Source organism: Martes martes (genome assembly GCF_963455335.1).
Source record: "Martes martes genome assembly, chromosome: 16".
NCBI classification, from domain to species: Eukaryota; Metazoa; Chordata; class Mammalia; order Carnivora; family Mustelidae; genus Martes; species Martes martes.
The window spans coordinates 19,197,386-19,205,639 of record NC_137904.1 but is presented as its reverse complement, the minus strand read 5'-3'; the positions used below and the strand labels follow the sequence as shown (position 1 = coordinate 19,205,639).

General features: G+C 42.1%; 1 pseudogene across 1 annotated transcript; it reads right to left on the bottom strand.

Annotated features, from left to right (window-relative positions):
• Window positions 1-5,653: 5,653 nt before the first annotated feature.
• LOC308356844 (tubulin polyglutamylase complex subunit 2-like) lies at window positions 5,654-6,626 on the bottom strand (annotated as a pseudogene). Its single transcript has one exon. The product of its transcript is annotated as a tubulin polyglutamylase complex subunit 2-like (transcript).
• Between the last annotated feature and the right edge of the window lie 1,628 nt (window positions 6,627-8,254).

The window sequence follows — 8,254 nt, the reverse complement described above, 5'->3', positions numbered from 1 at the left end:
GCCCCACTGGGAGGCTTCCAAAGGTGCCTCTTTCCTAAGGCCCATTTCTTTGGTCTCCTGGCTGGCTCACCAGTTGCAGTTGGTAACCTCAGGAACTCCCTGGGTGAGATCTGAAGCTGGCACCCTACAAGGAGGGCAAGGAAAAGAGGCAGACCCCTCTAGCTCGGTAGGTGGCAGCTTTAATAAGCAAGGGAACTTACTTATGAAGCTTGTCTTGGGACAAGACTTGGGACTTCTCTGAGAGAAGTACATCTCCACATCCACTTGCCAGAATCTTAAAAGTTTATACAGAGTCCTTAACTGTGTTCAGTCACATAAACTGTGCAGATGGTTTCAACCACCCGCTGCTCTCTCAAGAGCTCCCTGAAGTTCCCTGTGGGGAAGACAGGTGGAATGTACATTTCAAGGACACAGGAGCAAGGGAGGAGCCTCTGACTGCCTCCGTCCAGCTTAAGGGTCAACTAGCAGTTGTTTCCTCTTGGTGACCTTCTCCAACATTCCCATTTCCCCACCCAGGGTCCAGCGGGTCTTATAATGTTGTACCTTCAGACAGATACCTCCCCAAGTAGAGAAGTTGGATTTCCAGCAAGTTCCACTGGTGTGGAAACACAGTAACTTCTCTTCTTTTTCTATCCAGTGATACCAGGCCCATAAGGTCTGAATCTTAGCCCTGGGGTTAACCTCTTCTTGGGGCAGCACATCTCAGTCCTAGGGGTGGAGGCTGCTCCTTATTTCTGCTATTCCTGTATCCTTTGGAGGTTCTTAGTAGCCAACCCCTCATTACCCTTCTTAGTAGCCAACCTCTCATTATGCCAATCCTCTGCTACAGTTAATGATTCTTTTTATTAAATCTTCCCTATTCAAGTTACTGTGCAGTTTGTCTCTTCTTGATGGGACCCAGATGCAGGCCAGCTTTCTCAGGTTCTCTGGTAAAAAGCCTTTCCATAACACACAAGTCCAATTGCTCTGATCTGAGTCAGCCCTGGGCCAGTGTTTACTTCTAGTCAGTGTCCCATGGGAGAGAATCTGATTGGCCTAAGGAGGTCAAGTCATCATCTCCTGGTCCAATAAGCTACAGCCAGGGAGCACATGACTGCCACATATAACCCCGTGGGCAGGTTACCAATAGAACCCTCTTATTAGACAGAGGGGGTGTGTGGAAACATGGGATATGCTGATAACCTAAAAATACCTGACCTCTTAATGAACATGGAAAAATGAAGGAGTAATATTGATACTGCAAAGGTTCTTACTGACCGTTTTCCTTCTGAGTGCTTTTTATTCCCCCACCAAAAAGCTTTATTAAGGTACAGTGGACAAATAAAAATTATATATATTTAAGGTGTACAACTCGATGTTTTAATATATGTATACGTTGTGAAATGATCACCACAATCAAGCAAATTAACATACCCATAACCTCACCTCACTACCATTTCCTCCTCCCTTTCTTCCTCTATTGTCTTCTTTTTTGGTGTGTAGTGGCTGAAAAATTTTTCCTTTTCCCCTTCTAGGTTCTTTGGCTGGTCTAATTAAATTGACATAAGATGGATTACAGGAGAAAAGCAAATACAATTTCACATGTATGGGGGTCCCCAGATTGTAAGAGTCAAGGGCAAGTCAGGCAGCTGAGGCTTATATGCCATCCTGAGCTAAGGAATAGGGTGGGGCTGGAGCTTCAAAGGAAAGGATGGTAAGAGGAGCAAACTGTTGATAGTTTGATGTTTGTGCTGCCATGTGGATAGGCCTTCCAGATAAAAAGGGCTATCTGGTAAGAGCTCTCTTACTGGGTCACACCCCCCAGTCTGCATTCTTTTAGGTAGTTAAGGTAGAGGTAAAAGTTTTTCTTGAGGCTGCTTGGTCTTATTGCCTTTAGCTCAAAATAATCCATATGCCAACTGGTATATTTTGGAGTCTTGTATTCGGCACCCCCTCTCTCCTGCCAGATGAGGAGACTTAAGATTGACTCTCTTGGCAAATTTCAAATATACAATGCAGTATTGTTTACTGTATTACTGTGCTATACATTAGATCTCCAGAATTTATTCATCCTGCATAAATAAAACTTTGTACCCTTTTGACCAATATCACCCTATTAACCCTCTATCCACCCCCTGGCACCTATCATTCTGTCTCTGCTTCTATGAGTTTGACTACTTTAGATTCTGCATATAAGTGAGGTCATGTAGTATTTGTCTTTCTGTGTCTGGCTTATTACCCTTAGAATATCTTCTGTGTTCATCCATATGGTTGCAAATGGCAGGATTTCCTTCTTTTTTATGGCTTACTAATATTCCACTGCATAAATACCACAATCTCTTCATTTCACTTGTTGGTGGACATTTAGTTTGTTTCCACTTCTTGGCTTCAGTGAACTTGGGAGTTCAGATACAGTGCCAAGCTGCTCTTCACACAGGCTATATGAATTTACTCCACTACAAGAATATATAACAATACGTTATTTCCCTTTCAATAAACTTTTACGTTCTTGCCTATCTGATAGGTGAAATAGAGTATTCCATTGTAGTTTTAATTTACATTTTAAAAAAACTTATGAGGGTAATTGAACATCTTCCCTATGTTTAAAAGGTATTTGCCTTTTATTTTCTGTGAATTGTTAATGCCTTGTGCCATTTTCTATTGTGTTAGTCTTTTTCTCACTGGTTTGGTTTTTAGATATTAAGGATATTAGTCATTTGTCATTCACATTGGAAATAATTCCTTCAGTGTGTTGTTTTTTGACTCTATGCTATTTTAGGCTGTGTAAAGTTTTAAATTTTTTCTTTTTTTAAAAGATTTATTTAGTTATTTGAGAGAGAGAGAGAGAGAGAGAGAGAGCAGAGGCAGGGGCAGAGGAAGAGGGAGAAGGAGAGAATCTCAAGCAGATTCCCCACTGAGCACAGAGCCTGATACTGATACCGAGCTCCATCTCACCACCCTGAGACCATGACCTGAGCTGAAATGAAGAGTTGGACTGCCTGAGCCACCCAGGTGCTCTTTCAATTTTTATATGTAGTCAAGTTTATCAGTTGTATCAACTAGGACTGTATTCAGCTATGGGAAATAAAGAGCCAACGGTTTGAACAGATGGGGGAATATTTGTTTCATGGAACATGCAGGGAAAACTGCATTGTCTAGAGCACATCTTCCTGCGTTATCTGATTCTAATATGTAAGTTTTAGATAACTGATAACAAAGAAAAATAATTATAGCCTATAGACATGCAAATGAATAATGTCCAGTAGAGAACTCTCTCCCACTGTCCTGACCCTGTGGGAAAGCCAGTTTGCCTCTGTTTGTACATTTATTTCAGTATTCCTGATCTAAAAATGTGTTCTTTGGATTCCTCTTTGTTTCCTCTTTGATGTATTAAATAAAATCTTTACCATGTGTTCACTTTTATACTGTATGAGAGCCATGACTTAACCTTATCTAAAAAATTGTCTTTTAGCAAGTATGAAGCCTGGAGATAGGCAGTTCCGAAGCTCAGTGATGCCTTTAGGGAATCAGGCTTTCTCCATTTTTCTATTTCACTATTCTTAGTACACAGTCTTCATCACCCTGGTGGTAACCACGTGGTTCCTGGACAGGGCACCTCCAGTGCTCCCATCTCCATTCCAGAGTGAAAAGGGCAAAAAATAAAGACATTGGCCTTGTACCAGGGAAGAAAAGCTTTCCCAGAAGTCACTGTTTCTGCTTATATCTCATTGGTCAGATCTCCAGGGGAATCTAGAAAGAGGACTATGACTTCTGGGTACATTGTTCATTTCCTTCCACTTTTAAAACAAGGCTTGTTGGTAAGGAAGAAAAGGAATGTGGCTATGAGGGAGATACGTGACATCTGCCAAATCAGTCTTGTCTCAATTGTTTCATGATTTAGTGGCTAATCTACATAGGCTTTCCTTAATCTAAGATTGTAAAATGTTCTTTTTTAAAAAAAATGTGTTTTTAAACCTTTATGACTTTATTTTTTAAAACAAATTAAACCTTTGTTTCATTTGGGACTTGATATAAAGAGCAGGGTGAGTGTTTTTCTCTAGGTGGCTATCCAGCTTCCCCAGCACTATTTACGGAATATCCCAATATTTCCTCATTAAGTAGAAATGCCACCTTTTTTAAAAAAAAAAGTCACCTTTGTCACTTACTAAATTTCCATAGTTAGGTCCAACTTTGTATTCTCTTACATTATTCTTTGCTAGTCCTAATATTTAACTTACTATAACTAGATACTATTTTCCTGGTAGGTCTGGACTCTCCATTTCTCTGGCTTTCCAGATTTTTTCCTGGTTATATAATTATTTAAATTAAAATAAATAAATCATAGTTAAAGAGTTTAGATACCACAAGTAGGTTTTTTTTTTTAAAAGATTTTATTTATTTATTTGACAGAGATCACAAGTAGGCAGACAGGCAGGCAGAGAGAGAGAGAGAGAGAGAGAGGAGGAAGCAGGCTCCTTGCAGAGCAGAGAGCCTGATGCGGGACTCATCCCAGGATCCTGAGATCATGACCTGAGCCGAAGGCAGAGGCTTAACCTACTGAGCCACCCAGGTGCCCCCACAAGTAGGTTTTAAATGAAAAAATAGTCACCTGATTTTATCCTTCCCCACTCGAAGTCTTGTTAACCAGAGAGAGTCACTTTTAACCTTAAAACTTTGCCTACCCCACATTGTATCTGCCGTATTGTTTGATATATGCTTATGCTGCTATTTACTGACTGGTCAATTTTAGTCGTATTTATCATCTTCCTTTTGGAACAGATGTGGAATTAGTTCTTTTAACCCTCCTCCCCTCCTTCATCTTCCCAAAATAAAGCAGTATTTTTGGTTATGTGAGCAAATTGTATGAGTCATTATAATGATGGAAGTTTTGTTCACTATAAAGTTAATGCTTTTTTAAAAGATTTATTTATTCACTTTATTTTTATTTTATTATATTTTATTTTATTTTGGAAACAACAAACTTTTAGAAGCTGAAAAAGGACCAGAGGGAATTAGGAAAAATAAAAAGAACATATACAACTGTATCTTCAAGAAGTTTCATGGAACATTATGACCCGTCAAATCAAGGTATCCACATTTTCTAACAAAAATGAACTGATCTGAGTAAGGGCAGCATGAAAATATTCTAATGCAGTGCTGCTCAACAGAACTTTCTGTGATGATGGAAATGTTCTATTATCTCTGTTGTTGAATACAGAAGCTACTAGCCACATGGATATTCATAATGTGGCTAATGCAACTGAGGAACTGAATTTTTAATATAGTTTAAACAGCCACCGTGGCTAGTGATTACTAATTGAACAGCACAGTTCTAATGCCTCATGGGTCAAAATCAGTGGTTTCTTCAGGGGATTTCTCTCATCACTGCTGACACGTGTAGAGGGTTGGGGGTGGAAAGAGAGGAAAGCTCTTAACAGCTCTATTTAACACTTAAGTTCTGAAACTCTTTTTCAGAGGCAAGAGATGAGGAAAGGACTTTGGGGGAGACCTGAGAATGCCCTTGAACTCCTGGCTAATGCCAACGGAAGTAGAAGGCCTAGGATTTGGCTTACTCTGATGGGAAGAGAGCTATGGTACAACTCATAGAATCTGAGGCTTAGGCCATCTGTGCATGGAAATCATTGCTAAGGGACTCGCAGGGAGGTAGGGGTGCTCATTTCCAGACAGGGTTTCCAGGGCTAGAAGAGGATTTAGAGGTGGAGGGAGGACCTGAGGGCCCTTTCTGGCCATCTGCAGGCTGTACTGGCCTTTTGGGGATTAAGGTCTTGTTCTTGCTCTTGAACACTTTGCTGGGATCCAGCTTGTTCACGAAGGAGTTGGTCTCTTCTGCAAGTAGGTCTGTGTTGTAGGTGATGGGTTTATACATGCTGAACCACTACTTGGCCTGTGGGCTAATGCCATAGCTGGTGAAGGTGTACTGCCACTGTGGCAGGCCCAGGTGTGTGATGAGCAGGCCATAGTAAGCAGTGAAGGTGTCTGTGAGAAAATGCCAGTATAATGCTCTGTCCAGGAACCAGATCTCAGTGTCTTGTGCTAACACTGGTTTCCCTCTTTTGTAGACAAGACAAACCTTCCCATTCCCGTTGCAAGGATCCAGCTCAAATATCACACTGCGAGAATCAAAGTGAGGCTTCTCTGGCTGGTTCTCACTGGCTTCAAGTGCATCATCCTCCAGGTCTGCCAGAATTAGTGCATTAGGAAGTGAATAGACAGAAGACTGGTTGAGTTGAGTCAGTTTTGAGATGCTGTTAATTGCCGTGCTGCCCAACGGAATGGTGTGCTCATCCAGCTTCACACGCCATGTCATGTGGAAGCCACTGGTCATCAGGTAAAAATTCTTCACATCCTCAGGTAGCACAGTTATTTTTTTGTTCCCATGAAGAAATCATATGACGTTCAGCAGGTGGTTTCTCTATGATAGTCACCTCTGTCACACCTGGGGAAGATTCTAATATTCGGGTGATCCCCAGGGTCAGCTTCTCCAGGTGTGGCTCGCTGCAGCCTGGGGGCGGTGTCTCCTCCATGGCTCGCATCCCCGCTCCGCACGCTGCGGGTGCAGCGGCGGGGACCGGGCTGGAGAGCTGGGCGGGTGGGAGGGCTGGAGGCCGCCCCAGAAGCTCGGCCATCAATTTCACGGCATGCTGGGAATTGTAGTGCTTGGCACCCGAGAGCGCTGCGGGGCGGAGATGGGAGGCCCGGGCTGCTCTGGGAGTAGTAGTTCCACGGCACACTTGTTCCCGCCGCCCGGAGATCGCTCCACATATTTATTCATTTTAGAAGGGGGAGGGGCTCAAGGGGAGGGAAAGAGAAATTCAAGCGGACTCTACGCTGAGCGTGGAGCCTGACATGGGGGTCAATCCCACGGCTCCAGCCAAAGCCATGAGTTGGGTGACCCACTGGCTTCACCACCCAGGCACCCCTTGCTCACTATAAAGTTAAATAGAATTATACTTTCTTTCTTGTACAGCTTTATATTCCCCCCAGAGAGAATAGTTACCTCAGCTTTACTTTGCCTACTTTCTCATATGCAGAGTCTCATTTTGTTCCTCAAGTCCGGTTGAGTCTACTTTTTTCTAGGCACTGAATCCTTTGTCTTCTGCTCCATCTAGCTGGATTGCTTTCTAAGCCGACTGTACAGTCAGTATCCTGGGACTGTTTTGCTGCTCTCCTAGGTTAAATCTGTGAGTTTCTGAATTCCATGAACTCTGTTTTGGATTTACTCCTTGATTCTGCTGAGCCCTGTCCCTAGTACCTTCTTAAGAAAAAAATGGGAGACAAACTTTTTGAGTCCTAGATTCCTGGCTTGGCTGGAAATTCTGGACTGAAAATATTTATTTTCAGAGGATTCTTAAGGCATTGCATCACTCTTTTAGCAACCAGAATAGCCTTTTATAGTTGATTATATTTCTTTTCTGGAAGCATTTATGATCTGCATATACAGTTGATCTGAGATTTTTTTAAAAAAAGATTTTATTTATTTATTTAACAGAGAGAGATCACAAGTAGGCAGAGAGGCAGGCAGAGAGAGAGGGCGAAGCAGGCTTCCTGCTGATCAGAGTACCTGATGTGGGGCTCGATCTCAGGACCCCGAGATCAAGACCTGAGCTGAAGGCAGAGGCTTAACCCACTGAGCCACCCAGGTGCCCCATTGATCTAAAATTTTTTGACAACATGTCTTCGGGTAATTTTTTAAATAGATGGGTTTCATTGTTTTGGACTCTTAGTGAATTTTATAATATTGATATCTGCGACCATAAGATTAGGGAATTTTTAAAGTTATTTCTTTTGATTTTATTGCAAGTTTATAATTCCATAGAACTTAATTTTTTTAAAAAAGATTTATTTATGAGAGAGAGAGGGTGATCAAGCATGGGGCAGGGACAGAGGGAGAAGGAGAGAGAAATTTTAGCAGACTCCTCACTTGAGCTTGTAGCCTGACATGGAGTTTGATCGCAAGATCCTGTGAAATCATGACCTGAGCTGAAACCAAGAGTCAGTTGCTCAACTGACTGAACCACCAAGGGACCCCAATTTCATATGACTTTAAAATAAACTTTTCTAGGAGGAGGAGTTAAGATGGTGGAGTACGGGGACTCTAAGCTTGCCTTGTCCCTCAAACACAGCTAGATAAATAGCAAATCATTCTGAGCACTCAAGGAGTAAATCTGAAGACTGAGAGAACAAAACTGCAAGTCTAGAAGTAGAAAAGGGACAATCTCATGAAAGGTAGGAAGTGCAGAGAGTTGATTTGGGG